Source organism: Staurois parvus, unplaced genomic scaffold, assembly GCF_062004578.1.
Source record: "Staurois parvus isolate SC_StPar_1 unplaced genomic scaffold, SC_StPar_1.0 ptg001302l, whole genome shotgun sequence".
Lineage (NCBI taxonomy): Eukaryota > Metazoa > Chordata > Amphibia > Anura > Ranidae > Staurois > Staurois parvus.
The window spans coordinates 9,457,859-9,479,162 of NW_028319098.1; the positions used below are offsets into that span (position 1 = coordinate 9,457,859).

At 41.3% G+C, this 21,304-nt stretch overlaps 1 protein-coding gene across 1 annotated transcript in view; it reads left to right on the forward strand.

Annotated features, from left to right (window-relative positions):
- Positions 1–21,304, forward strand: part of JPH1 (junctophilin 1) — a 160,872-nt gene that overhangs the window by 96,815 nt on the left and 42,753 nt on the right. The window lies entirely within an intron of this gene.

Consider the following 21,304-nt stretch of genomic DNA (forward strand, 5'->3'; position numbering starts at 1 on the left):
CCAGCCAAATTGAGACAACACCTACAGGGGTTGCACAAAAAAAATGGAACATTACATGATTTGTAGGTGTGAAAGTGACAACATGTTTCGCGTTGAAAGCTTAAGTGATGTAACATTCTTTTGCTGTGTGATGAGACAACTAGTGTCAGCCTTGTGGGCTGCAGTACCAGGGCTGGCCAGCGGGTGCTCTCAGCAATCAGAGACTCACCCCTGCAGTCAGCCAAAACACCTGAAGCTGATTGCAGGGGTTGTATTTAAGGAATGGCCAGACTCACAGTCAGGGCCTTGGTGTGTGTTTTTCCATGGGCCCCTGTATCTTGTAACCTGCATTCCTGTTCCTGTTTCTGCCTGACTTGTTGTCGACCCTGCCTGATCCTGACCTCTGCTGACTTCTCCTGTTTGATCCCTGGCTTGTGACCCTGACCATTCTCTCCGCCTGCTCCTCCTGTACCTACCTGCCCGATAGTTATCGACCCGGCCTGCCTGACTACGTTGTGCTCTATATGTGTATGTACCTGTGTATCTATATCAGTTTAGGTTTGGGTTTGTTTCACCTTGTTGTATGTATTTGTGTTAGCTTGGGGTTTGGTGCACTGCGTTTATATTTGTATTGTTAGTCTCAATAAATTATATTATTTACTATATTTGAAGCCTACGTTTCCCTGTGTCAGTCCAAACACTTCTGGTCACACCCGCATCCCTGACACCTAGCTAACAGGTGGGAAGCCTCACTTTTGCCATTCACTGCGTGCGCTGCTAGTAATATAGAGTCGTGTCAGAGCTTACTGAGCTTCAAAGAGGGCAGGTTGTTGTTACCTGCTCAGCTGGTGCCTCTGAGAATGAATTTGCCAAATTATGTGACGTGTCGCAAGGTACAGTATCAAAGGATATGATGGCATATGTAATTTCCAGGAAAACATCGTCTGATAAACATAGGTGTGGTCGATATGGTCAACTGACTAAAAAAAAAAAAAAAACAACATTGCGCAGGAAGAACTGCTGCAAAAATTATTGCAGAGCTCAAGCTCAGTCTTCCAAAACCCGTTTCCAAAAAAAAGTGTGGGGAGGAAACTCCATAAGCAAAACATTCATGGGTTAGCTGCAATTGCCAAACCACTAGTGACCAATATTTATGCTCAGAAGGGAGAGTGGTGCAACACCCTTGAAGTGTGGACTATCAATCAATGGAAGACTGTAATATGGCCCGATGAATCAAGCTTCACACTCCTCCCAACCACCGGACGTGTTTATGTGTGGTGAACACCATCCCAGGCCCATGACCAGGACTGTCAAAGGTAAAGCATGGATGCGGTGCAATCATGGTTTGGGTAGTCATATCTTGGTAATCTTCAGGCTCCAACATCACCTTGAAAGGTAGTGTCACTTTCAGTGGCTATGTATAAATTTTGGCCGACCATATGCACCCCAGGTATTGTTTCCCAAAGACAGCACCATTTACCAAGACAATAATGCTCCGATTCACACAGCTGGTGTCAAAACGGGGGTTGACAAGCATGTAGATGAAGTCTCGTACCTTCACTGGGAGCTGCAGTCGCTGGACCTCAATATCATAGAGCCACTATGGTCAATTTTGGAAAACAAGGTTCGAATTTGTTATGTCAATTCTCAAGAGCATTCAGGTCATCTTGGATGCCAAAGGCAGTCCAACACTATATTATGTAACAATTTTGTTCTTTTACCTGGTGTTTCCATAATTTTGTTCAACCCCTGTACTTTATAGAGTTGATTTACTAAAGGCAAATAGATTGTGCACTTTGCAAGTGCAGTTGCACTCATTTTCCCCAGAGATTAGTGAATGTGGTAAAGCATTGCTTTGTAAAGAATACCCAATCAAGTGCAAGGAAAATAAAAAACACAGCATTTTTGTTTTCACGTGATTGGAAGATGGAAATCAACCGAACTTCTCCTCCTTCTATGTCTGCCAAAATTAGATTTGTGGGTGGCCCCATCAGCACTACCTGGCTAAACAAACTTTGATCTGAAAATTGTAAAAGCTGGGCAAAATATTCTTCCTAAACAGTGAATGCGACCAATAAGTTGTAATCACTGTTCAGGCTTTCTGACATGTGGAAGCAGCAGCCGTTGGAATACAGTAGATGGCAAGGAAGATTCCTTGATCTATTCTGTTTAATATGGATGGGGTCATCTTAATTTGTGTGGCTAGCCTTTAGTGTTAGGGGGATAGGTCATATGATAAGTTGAAGTTGGAGCTTGCATTAAACGTTAAAATCGTTCTAAAGACTGAAGGTTTTTTACCTTAAAGCTGTGGTAAACCACAAAAAAATCTTCTCCCTGCAAGTTGAGCATAATGTGCTAGTATACATCACATACTAGCACATTATGAAAGACACACCCGAAAATGAAGCCCTCCAGTGGAGTGCTGTCATGGCTCACCAAGGCTTCCATCTTCACCTGGTCTTCCTTCCGCGTTCCCAGGCTGTGGTTGCTTGACTGGCCAAGCTGTGGTGACGTCACTCCCACTCATGTGCATTGGAGTCTCAGGGTGTTGCACGGCTCTCTCAATGGATGGCACTTCGTCCACTGAGAGCACAATGCACATGCGCTGGTGACATCACTGACGCTGCTGATGTAACTATCTCCTAAATGAAGCACGTTTTGCAGATATGTACAGTACCTACAGATAAGCCATATTAAACGCTTACCTGTAGGTAAAACATGAAAAAAAATACTTTACTACTACTTTACTACTACTTTTTTAAGGAAAAAACCTTCTACAAGCAGCTACCCCCCAACTCTCCTAAATACTCACCTGAGCCCGATCTCTATCCAGTGAAGAGCAGTGGGTCTCTCTCTCCTCATAGGCTCAGACACAGCAGCGGGAGCCATATCACGCTCCCTGCTGTTTTTGCAGGGGTAGGGACCAGGAGTGGTGGCGGAGGACCTGAGAAGAGGAGGATTGGGGCTGCTCTTTGAAAAACCATTGCACAGAGCAGGTAATTATTACATGATTGTTATTTTTTAAAAAATTAGTCGCTAGAATCACTTTACCCCTTGAAATTCAGAAGGTTTTACCCCCTTCATGACCAGGGCATTTTTTGCTATTCAGCACTGCGCTAATTTAACTTACAATTGCTTGGTCATGCAGCACTGTACCCAAATGGAATTTATATCATTTTATTCACACAAATAGAGCTTTCTTTTGGTGGTATTTAGTCACCATTGGGTTTTTTTATTTTTTGCTATTTTAATAAAAAATGCTGAACAAAATATTTAAACATGTTTTTCTTAATTTCTGTTATTACTATAAAATAATCTTTCTTCAAAACATTTAGGCCAAAATGTAGTCTGCTACATTTCTTTGGTAAATATAACCCAAATCAGTGTATATTATTTAGTCTGTGTGCAAGTTATAGTGTCTACAAACTTTAGGGTATATATTAGAAAATTGATCAATCCTGATGTACTGACAGCCAGTCTCTTTTCTTGAGGCCCAAAATACCAGGACAGTATACCCCCCAAATTACCGTTTTTTGGAAAATAGATAGTCCATGGTTTTTAGTAAGAGGCATGGCAAGTTTTGTTGAATTTTTTGTCGCAATTTTTTGGTAAATTAAGAAATTAAATAATTTTTTTCCACACTTATTTTTACATTCTGTCACCAGTGCAGTACAGTGTCATCATATGTGGCCCTGTCTTGTTTACATTTTAATCATGTGATCGCTGTGACCAATCATAGCAATCACATAATACACCAGCCACTCATAGCGGCCAGGTACCGAGCACCATGATATGCTGTGGTCCCCAGAGGACACGCTAGTGCATATGGGTACGTCATGTAGCCTGGCTGTTCCACCCACGTAAATGTACTATGGGTGAACGGAAAGCAGTTAAGTTCAAGTAGTTAGATGACCATCTTCTAATCCAACCGTTGTCAGCTGGTTTAGGAGACAATCTAAATTCTATGGGTCATCAGTAGAGATCAGCAGCTGACGCTTGTTATGAGCAGAGAAATATCTTAGATTGGTCTGTTTTGTTTTATTTGCTGATGCCTGATGCAGTGTGCCCTCTACTCTTTCCAAAGGATACAACACCAAGTAATTTGTGTTTAAAGGGTATCTCCCTTTTTGCAGCCAAATTGGGATAATACCAAATTTATATTTGATACATGCCCACATTCACATTGCAAAACGTGAAGAAAAAATATTACAAAATTGTAGCTTAACTTTTTAGCTGCTATTTTCTGGCAGAAAGGAAAAATTCTACTTCATTGTTTTTTGCTTTGACAGTGGCTTGGAATCTGTGTTTTACAATAATTAACCCTGTCTGGAGGCAGATTTATCTTCCATTTTTACTATATTTGACTCAGCCATTCTACAGCCTTTCTATTGAGATAGATCATGCTGAGTTAGGTGAGAAATGCTTGAAGCCCGCAATGACACCACCTCTGAAACTTTTTTTTTTTTTTCCTTTTTTTTGTGAATAGGGACAAATAAACATATAATGGAGGTTTCCCAAATTTAACATCTACAAAAATGGAAATACACTTTAAGGACCTACCTGCCCATATTGATGCCTGGAATTGGTGGGGTGATGACTACACATGTTATACTTAGTATGCCAGCACTGCTTTTTAATTCTAATCTGTGCCTACACATTTACGCTTTAGTGCCGGTTTAGATACAAGGATTAATCCATCGATAAAATGGATTTCAGTTTTTCATAAAAGCCAGTACTCCTAATCAGCCAACATCTAATATTTGTAGGTGCGCTGGAGATAAATCTCAGCACCCACAAGCCCTTGCAGCATCTTTTGTGTATTCTTCATAATGTAAAGTATGTGAAAAAATCAACAGGAAGAGCTAGATGCACTTCATAATGAGAATAGCAATTGGGCAAAGGTAGAATGCAAAGATTTTAGTCCTATGAGAGAGCATACCATTTGGTAATTCAAGGTCCAGGTAGTGGGTTGGCGGGACATGGAGCCAAAACCCAAGTGTCATCCACTACATGCTTCAATCTGTGTTGTTGAACTTTGGCTCTAAGGTATGTTCAGCTTACACAAGGAACATACCTCATTACTCAGTGTTTATAGCATGCCAAAAACCTGACCATCTCTTACTAGAACTAATATTCATAGAATTTATTAGTGGCTCTGTTACAGATATTTGACACTGGTAATCAAATCTGACTGTGGGTGGGGATGAGATGCCTCCTGACAGATTTCTGTTGAACAGTTGGGATAGCAGACAATAAATGTGTCACAGCTCCAACTCTAATGAGAATATAAAAAGACAGTGCTCTTCAGACCAGTGAAACAGTCCTACCTACCACCAAGATCATTTGTAGCCACATCATTTCAAATGATGCCTCCAAATTCAGTAAAAGCACATGAATGATGTACAATAATTCAGCTAAAAAACCGTTATGAAAAATGGTCAATGTAAATTGGAAGAGTTAACATGTTACTAAAGGTAATTCAAAAAAAATAATACACTTGTTATACTCACCTGGTCTGTGCAATGGTATTGCACAGAGCAGCCCTGAACCTCGTCTTCTGGGGTTGCCGCTATGGGAGCACACAGTGCGTGCTCAGTCCTGAGCTGTGTGTGTCTATGGAGCTGCATAGACACACTCCATAGACACACATACAGCAGGGCTTAACCCCGCCCCCTGCTCCTTCCTCACTGCGATTGATTGACAGCATTAGAAGCCAATGGCTCCGGCTGCTGCTTACGTCCTGGGTGAAGAGGGGGAGAGGGGAGAAGAGATGCAGCCATGCACAGCACTGGATCTCTTTTACCCTCTGTTCCCCTTCACACAGGGAAGGGGGAGCACAGGAAGCCATAACGTTTTTACCTTAATACAGGGAAACATTCTACTGGCAGTTGTGGCTGCAATCTTTCTTGGCCCTTGGCCTACCTGACCTTGGCTTGGTATCAGGAGATGCCTAAATTTTCCACTTTTTAACAAGTGATTGAACAGTACTGACTGGCATATTCAAGGCTTTGGATATCTTTTTATATCCTTTTCCATCTTTATAAAATTCCATTACTGTTTACACAGTTCTTTTGACAGTTCTTTTCTGCTCCCCATGGCTCGTTATCTAGCCTGCTCAGTGTATTTACATGTGAGCTAACAAACTCATTTACTATTTATACACACACTAATTGCAATTTAAACAGCCACAGATGTGAGAAATTAACCTTTATTTGCCATTTTAACCCTTGTGTGTCACCTTGTGTGTCTGTACCAAGGCCAAACATTCCAGGGTATGTATACTTTTGATCAGGGCTATATGGCTGATTTCTGTTATTATGATTTAAAAGAGAGCCAAACAAATGTGTGATTATAAATGGCTTCATATGATCACTATCCTTAAATAAAAGACAGTTTTTTGGCACGATTAGTCATAGTTTTAATATCAGTGCTAACATGACACGATTTCTGCCAGGGTATGCAAACTTTTGAGCACAACTGTACATCAGTGATTGTTAACTTGTGATCTTCCTGATTTTTTTCTTCTCATCAGCTATTCTTATTAGTGTATTTTATGTGTGGCCAAGACAATTCCTCTTCTTCCATTGTGGTCCAGGAAAGTCAAAAGGTTGCCCCCCCCCCCCCCCCCCCCAACCTCTAAAATTCTTAAAAAAGCACCATAACATTATCAGTATGAAATATTACACAACATACTTTGGCCTTGAAATAATCATTTGAAGTAGAAATCCGGGATGGACTGTGATGGTAAAATATCATGCATAGCATACCACAAAGGATAACAACCCCTAAACGATATACTGGTATTGAATACAGTTGAATACAGTGATCAAATCAAACAAGGGATGGTGCTCCCCAGAATAGTGGAATGGTCCTGCCTACCAAAACGATCATTTGTTCATAAAATACACATACAATGCAGCCAGATAATATTAAACTAAAGTGCCTGGATACAGTAAAAGCACATGTGTACTATGTACAATAATTAAGTAAATAAAAATAGACATGAAAAAGATCATTCATCTGATGAACATGCCAGTAATTTGCAGCATGACAGATTGGTTTTTCTGGCAATTTTCATCAGCAAAAGATGTTTAATAGAGGAATTTTTCATAGACCAGAATATTTTCACCATCAACAAATTTGAATTCTAATGAATGATATTTCTTATAATTCTAATATAAATATCTATACAATCTGCATATATGCCTAGAAGGATTGCATATTTATTATCTGGCACATAAAAACCTCAGTACAGTCATTTAAAAATGAAACTGTTCCATTATATATGGTTTTCTGCACACACCCTACATTAAAGAGGAGCTTCAGGAGTGCTGTACCTAGAGTGCAGTGGTCAGAAGTATGTCATATACAGTCCTATGTACATAATGCAAATGAAATGTAAAACAGTGTGTGTAGTGTAGGGCTCAGGAATGCATCATGCAGAGAGTGAAGGGGCCAGGAGTGCCTAACGCAGAGAGTAGAAGCATCAAAAGCGTTTAATGCATTGGCCATTTTATAGCATACAAAAAATAATTACCCCCTCTTCCTGATACAGCTTCTCCTATGCTTTGTCAGCACAAAACACTCAGTACAGACTGAACCTCCCCCACCCCAATTCCCCAGATAACTCAACAATAACTCAACATTTCATATTCCTGATATGTGCCTGCTCTACCATGTACTTGTATGAAAGAGTATCCTGTTCGCTTTGTATTGCTTCCTTTGGAATCCCTGGTGATTCTACTAGTCCATCTGCTTTCCTATTAAAAACTGACCACAATTAAAAGGCAAACACACATACTGTGGTCAGTTCTCTAGCTATGCTGGGAACTCAGCATGCTCTCCTCCAATAATAAGATTTGTCCTTACAACCCCCCCCCCCCCCCACATGCAACTGTTCACCGGAAAGATCAGTGTGCTGCTGTTTCTCCTCCCCTAGCTCTTATTTATAATGTTTGTTTTAACTATACACAAATGTTTTGCCTTTTCCATTTTAAAGTGAATGGTTTGTTTTTCATAAAGGGGTCACATGTACGTTAAACCAGGTGAAATGCAGCTGCAGTTCAGAGTGAGGGGAAGTCCTCCATTCCACTGTGTCATATGACCGGAGCAGGGAAGCAGCCTCCCTATGGTTCTGAACTGCCATTGTTAGGAGAGCAGTGGATACAGACTCTTGGGTGGTGCTTTGCCTGCCAGACATTTAATTTATTTATGTATTTTATATATGGCAATACAAAATGGTAAGCCACTGTTGCTGTGATCTGCATAATGTTCTGTGCCAGTGGGATGATTCCATGGTGTGTGTTTTGGTGATCTTGGTGAACATATATTTAGTTTGTAAGGTAACATAATCTGTTACTGTCCAGTTCAGTGGTGGCAAGCTTAAAAGAGCCTAAGAAGGGAAACACTTGTTGGAGAGTTGCATCTAAACCATTTTTTAGTCTTCCAATTCAGTACTATTAAATTCAAATATAAATAACTTAAAGCTAAATCCTTAGGGTCCCTCTGCTTACCTGCGTACTGAGGCTCCCCACCTCTCCTCCCACCCCACCACACCTTCCTCTGTGAAAAAACAAGCTTACACATGGGTTTACGGGAAGCAGCCATCAGCTCAAAGCAGAGCCATGGCCATGGACTACAGCTAACAGGATGTACAGTGAGCAAATACGAGCCTTCCCCAAGGAATCAATGTGGGTGTGATGAGAAGTGCACAACCCAGGGTGCAAGGAGAGAAAATACGGTTTTGCTTTCCTATGTTCCATTCAGTGCTGTAGACTCACCAAGCAGAATGAATGGCTGTGTATAGAGTTGTTGGGTATGATGGGAAAGAGCTGTTGACAGGCTGTTACTGAATATTGGCAGGCAATATTCCTCAAAGCATAGTTTGGGTAACTTCTTATTGACTGCTAACAATATTAGTTTAAATAACATAACAATGTTGGCATGGTGCATTGGGTGCAATTAAGAATGATTATTTCACACAAATGTGTGTTACTGTAGTGCAGCAGTGTGAACCCAGCCTTATTGTAGGGTTTGGATTACAGGCAGGGTCGGTGTAAGGGCTTGCTTCGGGGACAGGTAGGGTTAATGTAGTTGAAATTGTAGACAGGGTGAGTGTGAGGGTTGGAGTTACAGGGAGGGTTAGTGCTAAGGTTGAATTTACAGGCATGGTGTTGTGAAGGTTGTAATTACAAATGGGGTTAGTACAATAGAAATTCAGCCCGATCAGCAGAAGTTGATCGGGTCTGCTGGAGTACTTTTCTTGATCAGCTGGCTGCAGCCGCTGATCAGTGTATGCTGACAGCAGAACGGTTGCTCAGAATACGGTAGCACAGTTGGGAGTATTCCTCCATCATCCACCTCATTTGTGTGAGTTTTTTTTCCTATCAGCCCTATGGGTGTCCATCTACCACCAGCCTGAAGCGGAGCTCTACCCAAAAAGGAAAGTTCCGTTTTAAGGCCTCCTCCCTCGCTACTGGTAGAGAAATGGCACTTTTGGGTAGCAGCAGGGAGCAGATACCTGATTTTGACAGGTACGTGCCTCCAACTGCCCAGGCAATTTTAAGCAGTTCTCCTCCCTCTTCCTGCAGTCTTCTGGGACATGTAACAGGTCCCATAAGACTGGGAGAAGACAACAACAGGTTTTCTACCTGCTGACTTAATTTTTCATCAAGAGACTGGAGCTCTTCTTTAAGTTTACCTATGTTTTCAGAGCAAGACAAATATTGCATGATTCCAGATGCTTTTAGTGAAAATGTCTATCCCTTGGGATCAGTTTCAGGCAGTAAAGGATGTGTTTGAGATGTATTTACATTGACATATGACACTGCTTTGAACATTGCAATACAGAATTCAAATTATCTTCTTTCAAAATATTTTTTTAGAAGCCAAGTCAGAAGTAAAACACACATTTGTGCACACTAACCCTAATGACAATTGTACGATCATCAGCAGTACAGTTACCAGTGGTTTGTACCATTTTAGTGATGTGCATGGTGACCTTATAGAAAACAATGCCTCAAAAATGCAAGAAAATTGGATTGTAAGAAAAAGCTTGTAACACGTGGCTGGCTTTCCATTCTGTAGTATTCTTCGTGTCATCTAGTCCTTCCTGCCTCTATAATCCAGCATTTCCAGCCGCTGTCCCTGTTCCTTCTACTCCTTAATTTGTTAGGTCTCATGTTATGCTGTCAGAGATCGAACAGACCTATTTCCCTCTTGAGCCTGCTGATTAGATTTTGGCTGTATCCGTAGTTCTTCTCAGCCTCTCACAACCACTGCATCACTCTTCCTGGCCATCTGTTCTCTGTCCTTCTTGCTACATGTCCTACTCATTGCCATTTGTTGTAAGCATTTCATTCCATACTATTTTTAACTGGACAAGTTGTAGCCGCAGGCTATGTGCATAAGTATTGCAGCAATGTCAGTAGGTATGTGTTTCACATTGTCCCCATTTTATTACGTACTGATATTTCTGTTATATAAAGTGTTGGTAAATTAAAACTAAGCTTGTCCTTACATAATTGGTTACCTTACAAATAACAAAAATCTGTGTCTTTGGCCCCATGTACACGGTGCGTTTCTGAACGATGGAAACTGACTGCTGGAAAACATAGGTTAAAAAACGTCTGTTTAGCCGCGTTTGCATAATGCATTTAGGTGCATTTATGCGTGTTTGAATTTAGAAGCGTATTTTTAAAGATAAGCACAGGAGACCCTCCCAAATGCCCAGAATGCACTGAAAAGCGGTACATTATTAACTATTTCAGACTGATTCAGAGAAATAAACACATTAGAAGTAGAGACAGCAGTATGTGTTGAGATTAGCTTAGGTGTGAGTTGCTCATTAACATTTCTTTTGTTTCCAAGGGTGGGAAGGTGTCTGGTGGAGTGAGTCAGTAAGGTCACTTGGCAGGGGATCTTCATGAGGAATTTGAGGTGTGAATGTGCATTAACATATCGTTTGTTTCCAAGGGTGACAGAGGTTTGAGGTGTGAATTGGTCATTACAATGTCTGACTAGCTTGGTAGGAACATCCTGTGTTAAGTGTTTTGTCCATCTGAGCACCTTGAAAACTCTTTGCATGCATTTTCCATGATGAAAAAAGGCTCTGGACAGCATTGGGAACTGAAAGAGTTAAGAAAAAATTTCATACGCAAACGATTAAAAACGCGAATTGCCACGTTTAGATGCATTTAACCACGGTTACAAGCAGTTTGCGTTTTGAAACGCTGATAAAATCAATGTCTGAACGCAAGTTTGTTGCGTTAAAAAAAATGACTGTAAACTCAAATGCCTGTAAACGACTGTAAACGCAGATGTGTACATCATGGACACATAGGAAAACATTAGGGTGAGTTCAGGGGCTGCTGAAAAAAATGCTGAACAGCTCCTAAATGTGAGTTTAGCAGCTACATGAGCCCTTAAAGCATTAGTATTTTTTTTTATTTATTTAACGTAGTTCTGAAGGCCCAAGTTTTCTGTGTGTAGCAGCCCCCCCCAACACTTACCTGAGCCCAATCTTGATCCAGCGATGTCCACTAGAGCCTCGGTTCTATGGGAACTTTCACTCCTGATTGGCTGTCAGTCACAGCCAGTGAGCTAATCGGGAGAGGGGGGACAGGGCCGAGCCGCTGCTCTGTGTGTGAATGGACACACAGAGCCGCAGTTCGAGAGCACGCCTGCTCGTGTGCCCACATAGCAAGCTGCTTGCTATAGGGGCACCTGACAGGAGGGAGGGGCCAGGAGCACTGGCTGGGGACCCGAGAAGAGGATTCAAGCTGCTCTGTGCAAAACCAAAGAGCAGGTAGGTATGACATACAGTCAGGTCCATAAATATTGGGACATCGACACAATTCTAACATTTTTGGCTCTATACACCACCACAATGGATTTGAAATGAAATGAACAAGATGCGCTTTAACTGCAGACTGTCAGCTTTAATTTGAGTGTATTTACATAAAAATCAGGTGAACGGTGTAGGAATTGCAACAGTTTGCATATGTGCCTCCCACTTATTAAGGGACCAAAAGTAATGGGACAGAATATTAATCATAAATCAAACTTTCACTTTTTAATACTTGGTTGCAAATCCTTTGCAGTCAATTACAGCCTGAAGTCTGGAACGCATAGACATCACCACATGCTGGGTTTCATCCCTGGTGATGCTCTGCCAGGCCTCTCCTGCAACTGTCTTCAGTTCCTGCTTGTTCTTGGGGCATTTTCCCTTCAGTTTTGTCTTCAGCAAGTGAAATGCATGCTCAATCGGATTCAGGTCAGGTGATTGACTTAGCCATTGCATAACATTCCACTTCTTTCCCTTAAAAAACTCTTTGGTTGCTTTTGCAGTATGCTTTGGGTCATTGTCCATCTGCACTGAGAAGCAGCGTCCAATGAGTTGTGAAGCATTTGGCTGAATATGAGCAGATAATATTGCCCGAAACACTTCAGAATTCATCCTGCTGCTTTTGTCAGCAGTCACATCATCAATAAATACAAGAGAACCAGTTCCATTGGCAGCCATACATGCCCACGCCATGACACTACCACCACCATGCTTCACTGATGAGGTGGTATGCTTAGGATCATGAGCAGTTCCTTTCCTTCTCCATACTCTTCTCTTCCCATCACTCTGGTACAAGTTGATCTTGGTCTCATCTGTCCATAGGATGTTGTTCCAGAACTGTGAAGGCTTTTTTAGATGTCGTTTGGCAAACTCTAATCTGGCCTTCCTGTTTTTGAGGCTCACCAATGGTTTACATCTTGTGGTGAACCCTCTGTATTCACTCTGGTGAAGTCTTCTCTTGATTGTTGACTTTGACACACATACACCTACCTCCTGGAGAGTGTTCTTGATCTGGCCAACTGTTGTGAAGGGTGTTTTTCTTCACCAGGGAAAGAATTCTTCAGTCATCCACCACAGTTGTTCTCCGTGGTCTTTCGGGTCTTTTGGTGTTGCTGAGCTCACCGTTGTGTTCGTTCTTTTTAAGAATGTTCCAAACAGTTGTTTTGGCCATGCCTAATGTTTTTGCTATCTCTCTGATGGGTTTGTTTTGTTTTTTCAGCCTAATGATAGCTTGCTTCACTGATAGTGACAGCTCTTTGGATCTCATCTTGAGAGTTGACAGCAACAGATTCCAAATGCAAATAGCACACTTGAAATTAACTCTGGACCTTTTATCTGCCCATTGTAATTGGGATAATGAGGGAATAACACACCTGGCCATGGAACAGCTGAGAAGCCAATTGTCCCATTACTTTTAGTCCCTTAATAAGTGGGAGGCATATATGCAAACTGTTGTAATTCCTACACCGTTCACCTGATTTGGATGTAAATACCCTCAAATTAAAGCTGACAGTCTGCAGTTAAAGCACATCTTGTTCGTTTCATTTCAAATCCATTGTGATGGTGTATAGAGCCAAAAATGTTAGAATTGTGTCGATGTCCCAATATTTATGGACCTGACTGTATTTGTTATTAAAAAAAAAAAACAAGGCTTTAGTATCACGTTAACTATATTGGCCCTCAGGTGGATTATGCCATAATGTGATAGTATGCACTAAATACATATTAGCTCCTTATGAAAGACTAAGCTGTCATATTTTGCCCTTCAGTGCTGTGCTGTCACCAGTCCCATGGGTTCCAGGCTCTTACACCTTCACCCAGTCTTCCTTCCAGGTTCTGGCTATTTAGCCACTTGAATGGCCAGGGCGTGATGGATGTCATATCAACACAGCAGGTGCCGTAAATGTATGCTGATCTATACATTACAGGCAGGGGCAAGGGACAAAAATTATGACAGGAGAGACCGATAGGGTCTAAAGACCTTGCCTATCAGCAAATTAATAAAAAATGGGTTTAATACCACTTTAAAGGAAACCCTATTTTGAGAATGCTAGTATCCTGGATGTCATGAAAATGCTTTGGCTTTAATTCTGTCTGAGTAACTGACCCTGAACAAGTACAATGATAAGGAATTATGACACAGAATTCTGAAAATCATTTAGGCCTGTTGTACATGGGAGTAAAAAATGCTGAGTTTTTATACTGATCTGAAATGAGATACTTTATTGCCTATGGGACAGTGCACACTGATGAGTAAAAATCAGTAATACAGAGTTGAGTATAGAGCATTAAAACAAAAATAGAAAATGTTGCATTTGAGTGCAGTAATTTACTTACCCCCTTATGCCGCTTGCACTTGAGCGTCATAATTTACTGATGTTTACTCAGGAACTTGTGACCCCCATGTCCAAGTGGCCACAATACTGGCAATGAAGAAGAATTTTACTCAACTATACTCATGTATATGCTTACACACCTTTACTTTCCTATAATCAACATTACTCAGGTCTTAACACACATCAGTAAATTTTGACACCCGTGTGCAAGGGGCCTTACAGCATGCTTGTTCCTAGTCTATGAACCTAAGCCACAGCCAGGAGAACAACAGTGGCAGCCCATACTTTTCTCATGACAGTGACACTTTAACCTCTTGCCCTCCGCCCTATGGTAGAAGTACTGCTACAGGGTGGCAGGGCTGCGCAAAATCATGTATATATACGTGATTTGCATTTCCAGGTGGGGGGGTTCTCTGCACAGCAGAGAAATACAAAGCAGCATGTCTCTGTAATAAAACTCACACTACAAAATGTAAAACACACACAGCACACAGTTAATCCTTTGATCGCCCCAGATGTTGACCCCTTCCTGCCCAATGTCATTAGTACAGTGTCAGTACTTATTATTAGCACTGATCACTGTATTAGTGTCACTGGGCATGTCAGTGGCAGTTAGTCCCCACCCAGTGTCAGAATGCCCACCACAGTCCCGCTATAAGCCGCTGTGCGCCATCATTACTATTACAAAAAAAAATTAAAATTCCAGTATATACACTGCCATTTGTAGATGCTATAATGTCCACGTAAACCAATTAATTTACACATATTTTTTTTAGCAAAGACATGGAGCAGAATTAATTTTGGCCTAAATTTATGAAGAAATTAGTTTTTTTTTGTCATTGCATATGGTTTATAGCAAAAAAGTAAAAAAAAATATTTTTTTTTCAAAATTGTCAGTATTTTTTAATTTACAATGCAAAAAATAAAAACCACAGAGGTAATCAAATACCACCAATAGAAAGCTCTATTTGTGTGAAAAAAAACAACATAAATTTCATTCATGTACGGCATTGCATGACCGCGCAATTGTCAGTTAAAGTAATGCAGTGCCGTATCGCAAAAAATGGGGGAGTGGTTAAAAAAAACGCCAGCACATTGTAAGTGAGAGTTTGAGCTACACAGACATTGTGCACTGATAACTATATCAATACCATCACATTGTTATTGAAGGCCCATTCCACCCATTACTGTGCCTGAGTTTCTAGGTCTGTGTCCCTCCTGCAGCCATTAAGGCCGAATCCACACTGTGTGTGTTGTGTTACTTAACCCAACACAACATGAACTTCTCTATCCCAACTTATTACCATGCATTGTGGTGTGTTGTGTTAAGGCAGTTTGTAAAGGGCTTTACATTTGATTTTATGTAAATAATCTTCTCCATAATTTAAAACCTTGTTTCCTTTTAAATGGTTGTATCATGTATGTATGTATGTACTGTATGTGTGGTTGCAGCCATGTTTGACCATTAAATATGGAGTTGCTGCTTCCTGCTTAGTACTTCCTGCTTAGTTCCTCTTATTTCCTTGCCCACCTGTCAGAGATTAAGAACAGTGGACTCTGCGGTTTTCAAGGATGTGGGCCATACATAATTCCTTTACTAGCTAGAGACCATTTTTCTGCACTCATTTGTCAACAAGACCAAAAAAAAAAAAAATCTGCAGGTATGTTGTAAAGTCTCTGTAAAGTGTAGCTAAACCGAAAAACAAAAGTGTCCTGTCTTGCAGCTTACCAAGCCTCAAGCCAGGAATACACGATAAGAACATTGTTCGAAACGTTTCTTTGATCAAATGATCGACCGATTTTCTCTTTGTTGATGAGCAGGATGTTATAACCGATAACGACATTGTGAATTAAAAAATCCGATTGAAAAACAGTGAAAAATGGCGCTATCATGCATGAGCAGAAACAAAAGATGACTAGGATGTTTATGTCCAAGGATCCATAAATCCAATTTATTCCAATTATGTCCAAATGTTCAAGGATCCATAAATCCAATTTAATCCAATTAATTCCAAGGATTTGTGTCCAATCGCTCATTCTGGGCGACAGGGAGTTGAACGCCTGGAAGAGCATGGCTTCAAGGTCACACGCACCCTGCATCACTTCCACATGTACGGAAGACATCAACACTACATATTGGTCGTCAAACGATTTTTTTCGATTGGTTAATGTGGGCTACGATTTCGACCAACAAACGAATGCCGATAGGTCGTCGGATGACTGATAAGTCAATTTTCCTGCTGTGTGTTCCTTCCATTAGATGTGGTGGCTGTGGTTGTTTTCTTTTTTTTCAACTATTTTCACCTGGTAATACGGCAGATAACACACTTCCTGTGTTTAATATGCACATTCATTTCTCTGTAGTATCACACCTCCCAAATTTCTGAGGTGGGAAAGAGGGACACCTATTAGCACAATATGTGAAGGCAAAGGACACACCCCCATGGACCATTAAGAATTAAAGTGGTTCTAAAGCCAAGACAATTTTTACCTTCATGCATTCCCTGCACAAGGTTAAGAAATGTCCCAAAAGCAGTATCACCCCCTCACCCCTCTAAACACTTACCTGAGTCCTTACTCGATCCAACACTGTTCCCTTCTGTAAGGGCTCTCTCCTTGCATTTACAGGACAGAGAGGCAGCAGCAAGAGCCATTGGTTTCTTCTGCTGTCAGTCAAATTCTGTAAGCACGGGGTTGGGCCGAGCCACGCTGTGTGTATCTTTGGACGCACACAGTCTGGCTCTGGAGCCAGCCCACATGTCTGCTCCCATAGCAAGCAGCTTGTTATGGTGGCAGATACAGAAGAGGAGTAGCTGAGAGCATTGGGGACTCCAAAAGAGGATGTTCATGCCGCTCTATGCATTTCCACTGCACAGAGCAGGTAAGCATAACATGTTTGTTATTAAAAAAAAGCCTTTGTAACCACTTTAAAAAGCAAGAATTCCCTTGTTTTTATCAGTATGTTCTCTTTGTACTTGCTTTTTAAAACAATAATATAGTAAGAAAAAGTTCTGTGAGAAAAGTTTAGTGTAGTGTAACACTTTTGGTAGTTAAAGAGGAGTTCCAGTGAAACTGTAAAAAATAAAAGCGGCTACAAAAACTGTAGCTGCTGACTTTTAAAAAGCAGACACTCACCTGTCCCTCAATTCCACGGTGTCCTCCCCGCAGCCCGGTGCGTGAGTAGCGTGGTGCTTTCTGAATAGTCCTGTAGTCTTCTGGGACCTGTCATCTCCATTACATGGTGGTTTAATGAGACTAGTAGTTTACACAATAGGTTGTTGGGCTTTTTTTAAGCACAGATACATTGAAAAGATATCTGCATTTTGGCAAAATCAACAGCTATTTTCTGTACTTGCTGAAAATGTCCTTAGCCACAACATCTAAGGACTGGTAAGCTGCAATCAGGGCTGCTGATAGGGGGTTCCACCAGTCCTTCTGTAGCGGGCCTGAAGACATAGGGGGGCCAGGACAGCAAGGGGAATTGGTGCAGTGGGGCAGGGCAATTACAGAATGATGTTCTCTGCAGCAGCTAAAAGCCACTTTCTCTCCCTTCCATCGGCTTTTAGCAGCTGAGGGGAGAGACAGACAAAGGGCATTGTTCTGCAATTGCCCCCCTCTGCACCATTCCCCCTCCCTGTTCTGCCTACATTACCCCTTTGTGCCTGGGGCCCTTCCCATAGTGCTGCTGGCTTTCCTGTCCAACCAGCTGCTGTGGGTACAAAGGTGGATGTGTCTGGATGGAGAGCGGTGGAAGGGGCCAGTAAATATGTAATTTACTGGCACCAGGGGCGGACTGACCATTTGGAAACTCGGGCACTGCCCGGGGTCAGTAGGGGGCCCCATGAGATGCCCCTGGCACCTTTTTCATAGGCTTTTTTGAGTTTGGGCAAGGACACAGGGGCCCCATGACCCCCTATTGCCCAGGGGCCCCATGAGTTGTCAGTCCACCCCTGACTGGCACCTTACTTTTCTGAATGGACAAAGTGAGTGATCGATACTGATCACTCACTCTGTTCATTAATAAATGAAGCATAGTAAACTGTTTACTGTGTGTCTCCTGTTCATTCATCTTCAGAGGCTGCAGAGAAAGGAACTGAAGAATCTATCTCCTCAATCCTTGTGAAGTTCTGCCTCAATTCCTTTCTCTGTCTCAAAGGTGAGATGTCAGGGGTTTGTTAATAACCCCAATATCTCACCAAATCTCTCCAACAGTATTGTTAAAAAAAAAGTTGTAAAAAATAATTTAAAAAATAACACTTTTAAAAAATTTGAAAAAAATATATTTTTCAAAATTGTAAATAAAATAATTTAAAAAAATTGTAAAAACAAATTAAGGGCTCATTTACACAGATTCTCTGGCCTATACAGTGTGAATGAGAGGTTTGTTTGTGCAGCTGGATTTGTCTGTTACTCTTTGAGGATGCAGCAGTTGTATGAACACAACCGCAGATCCTAATCTGATAAGTATGCAGGAGTGGGTGAGTAGCCCTAAATTTACCCTGTCAGTGTTTGGAGGCCATACACCTTTACCCAGACGCCTATCAAATTAGGACCTGAGGCTGTGTTCGTACAACTGCTTTGTCTCCATTGCATAACATAGGCTGCCTGCACACAGCAATAGCCACATTAAAAAAAACACTGATTCACACTGTACATGGCACAGCACCCGTATGAATGAGCCCCAAGACCTCATTTACACACAGAGCTTTATTTATTAACTCAATACAGTTTTATCGGTTAGATTTAGCAGGAACTTTGTAAGTTATGTTTGCTACCATTATTAAAGATTTTGGTGTAATTTTAGTGAAAATATTATTTTTATACTTTTGGGGGGGCTGTCAGTTGTAGTGGGGCCCCGTGGTTTCTAACAGCATCCCTGGCTGCAGTAGAACACATTTTTGTTTTTAGGCTTAGATGCACTTAAACATAAGTCCAGGAGATTCTAAAGTTCTCCTCTAAAAAATAAATATTAAGTACCATGAGTCTGCCAGTACTTTGTTGCTAATGGGGTCTTCCTTTTTGGTGGTTGAAAACCCTTATATATACCCAGTGAAGTGACAGGTCTCAGGTGATACACAGAAACAAAACAAATCCTCCTACATAAGTTGTACCTGGTTATGTGCAGTCTTCTCTTCTCTACATCTGTTCAAAGTCCAGAATTTACAAACGTGTCTGAGCTTTCAGGAAATGGGGTAGAGAGCTGAAATTACACTCTGCAGAGATCATTGAGGTGAGTTCTGAGAGCTGATTGGTGGGAAGAGACATACACCTCACACGAACAGAGCTGAGGCTATCAATCTGATGGAGGTCCCTACCCTGTCACCTTTTTTCTCTTGGTGTCAGGAAAACTTCTCATAAGTGACTCCTGCTGATAGCAGAGGAATGAGGCAACAGACAGAAATGACACTTAGTGCTCTTAATTAATCACTTCCTGACCGCTCTATAGCAGAAGTACTGCTACAGGGTGGCAAGGCTACACAAAATCGCTGCCCTACCCGTGCCGCCATTGGCAGCTCCAGCTTTCAATCACCAGGTCCCAGCCAGAGATTTCCCGCTGCCAGATGGAAATCGCCGAGGAACAGTTACAGAGGAAAGGTCTGTATGTAAACAATAGAGATCTCTCTCCTGTCAGCCCCAGCATGCTGCTTTGTATTGCTCTGCATAGCAGAGAAATACAAATCAGCGTGCTTACACAATAAAGCCTTTGCCCCAGATGTTAACCCCTTCCTGCCCAGTGTCATTAGTACAGTCAGTGCTTTTTATTAGCACTGTATTTGTCACTGGGGATGTCAGTGGCAGTCAGTTCCCCCCCAGTGTCAGAATGCCTGGCACAGTCCCGTAGTCCCGTTATAAGATGCTGATCGCCGCCATTACTAGTATAAAAAGTTTCTGAAAAAGTTCCAGTGTATATACCGCCATTTGTAGACGCTATAACTTTCACATACCAATTAATTTACACGTATTGGGATTTTTTTTTAGCAAAGACGTAGCAGAATACATTTTGACAAAATTAGATTTTAACATTTTTTTTACGGGATATGTTTTATACCAAAAAGTCAAAAATATTGTTTTTAGTTTTTTTTTTTTCAAAAATGTATTTTTTGTTTATAGCGCAAAAACGAAAAAACGCACAGGTGATCAAATACCACGAAAGAAAGCTGCATTTGTGGGGAAAACGGACATAAATTTAATTTGGGTGCAGCGCTGCATGACTGCGCAATTGTCAGTTATAATAGCACAGCTCCACAATGCAAAAAATGGCCTGGTCAGGAAGGGGGGTAAATCCTCTGAAGGGCAAGTGGTTAAGACAAGTACACACTATAGAGGGACATGATTTGTTCATATTTCATGTCTGAGGTTTACAATCACTTTAAGTGCTGAAATACAGTGGGTATAGAAAAGAACCACCCCCCTTTAAAATAATCACGTTTTGTTGCTTTGCAGCCTGAAATGAACACAAACACATTTTTTGTTTTATCCAGCTGTGTTTACTCAGTGCAACTTATAACATCCAAGTCAAGATATAACACCAATATGTCAGAAAAAAATTAAAAACATTCAAAAACAGAATTGCTGAGTTGAAAAAGGATCACCCTCCTTGTGTCAGTATTTTGTTGAACCACCTTGTGCTTTAATTACAGCTTTTAGTCTGTTGGGATATGTCTCTACTAACTTTGCACATCTAGACTTTGCAATATTTGCCCACTTTTCTTTGCAGAACTGCTAAAGTTCAGTTACATTTGATGGTGACCATTTGTGGACTGCAGTCTTCAAGTCATTCCACAGATTTTCGATGGGCTCTGACTAGGCCATGCAAGGACATTCACCTCTTTCTCCTTCAACCACTCTGTGGTCATTTTTGCTTTGTTCTTTGGGTCATTGTCATGTTGGAAGGTAAACCTTCTTCCCATTGACAGTATTTTGCCCCATCCATTTTTCCATCTATCCTGACAAGTGCTCCAGTCCTTGCTGAAGAGAAACACCCCATAACAGGACATTACCACCTCCACAGTTTACTGTAGGAATGGTGTTCTTTGGATGGTGAGCTGTATTGGATTTCCTCCAGACATATAGTTTAGTGTTGAGGCCAAATAATTCAATTGTAGTCTCATCTGACCAGAACCCCTTTTTCCATGTGGCCTCA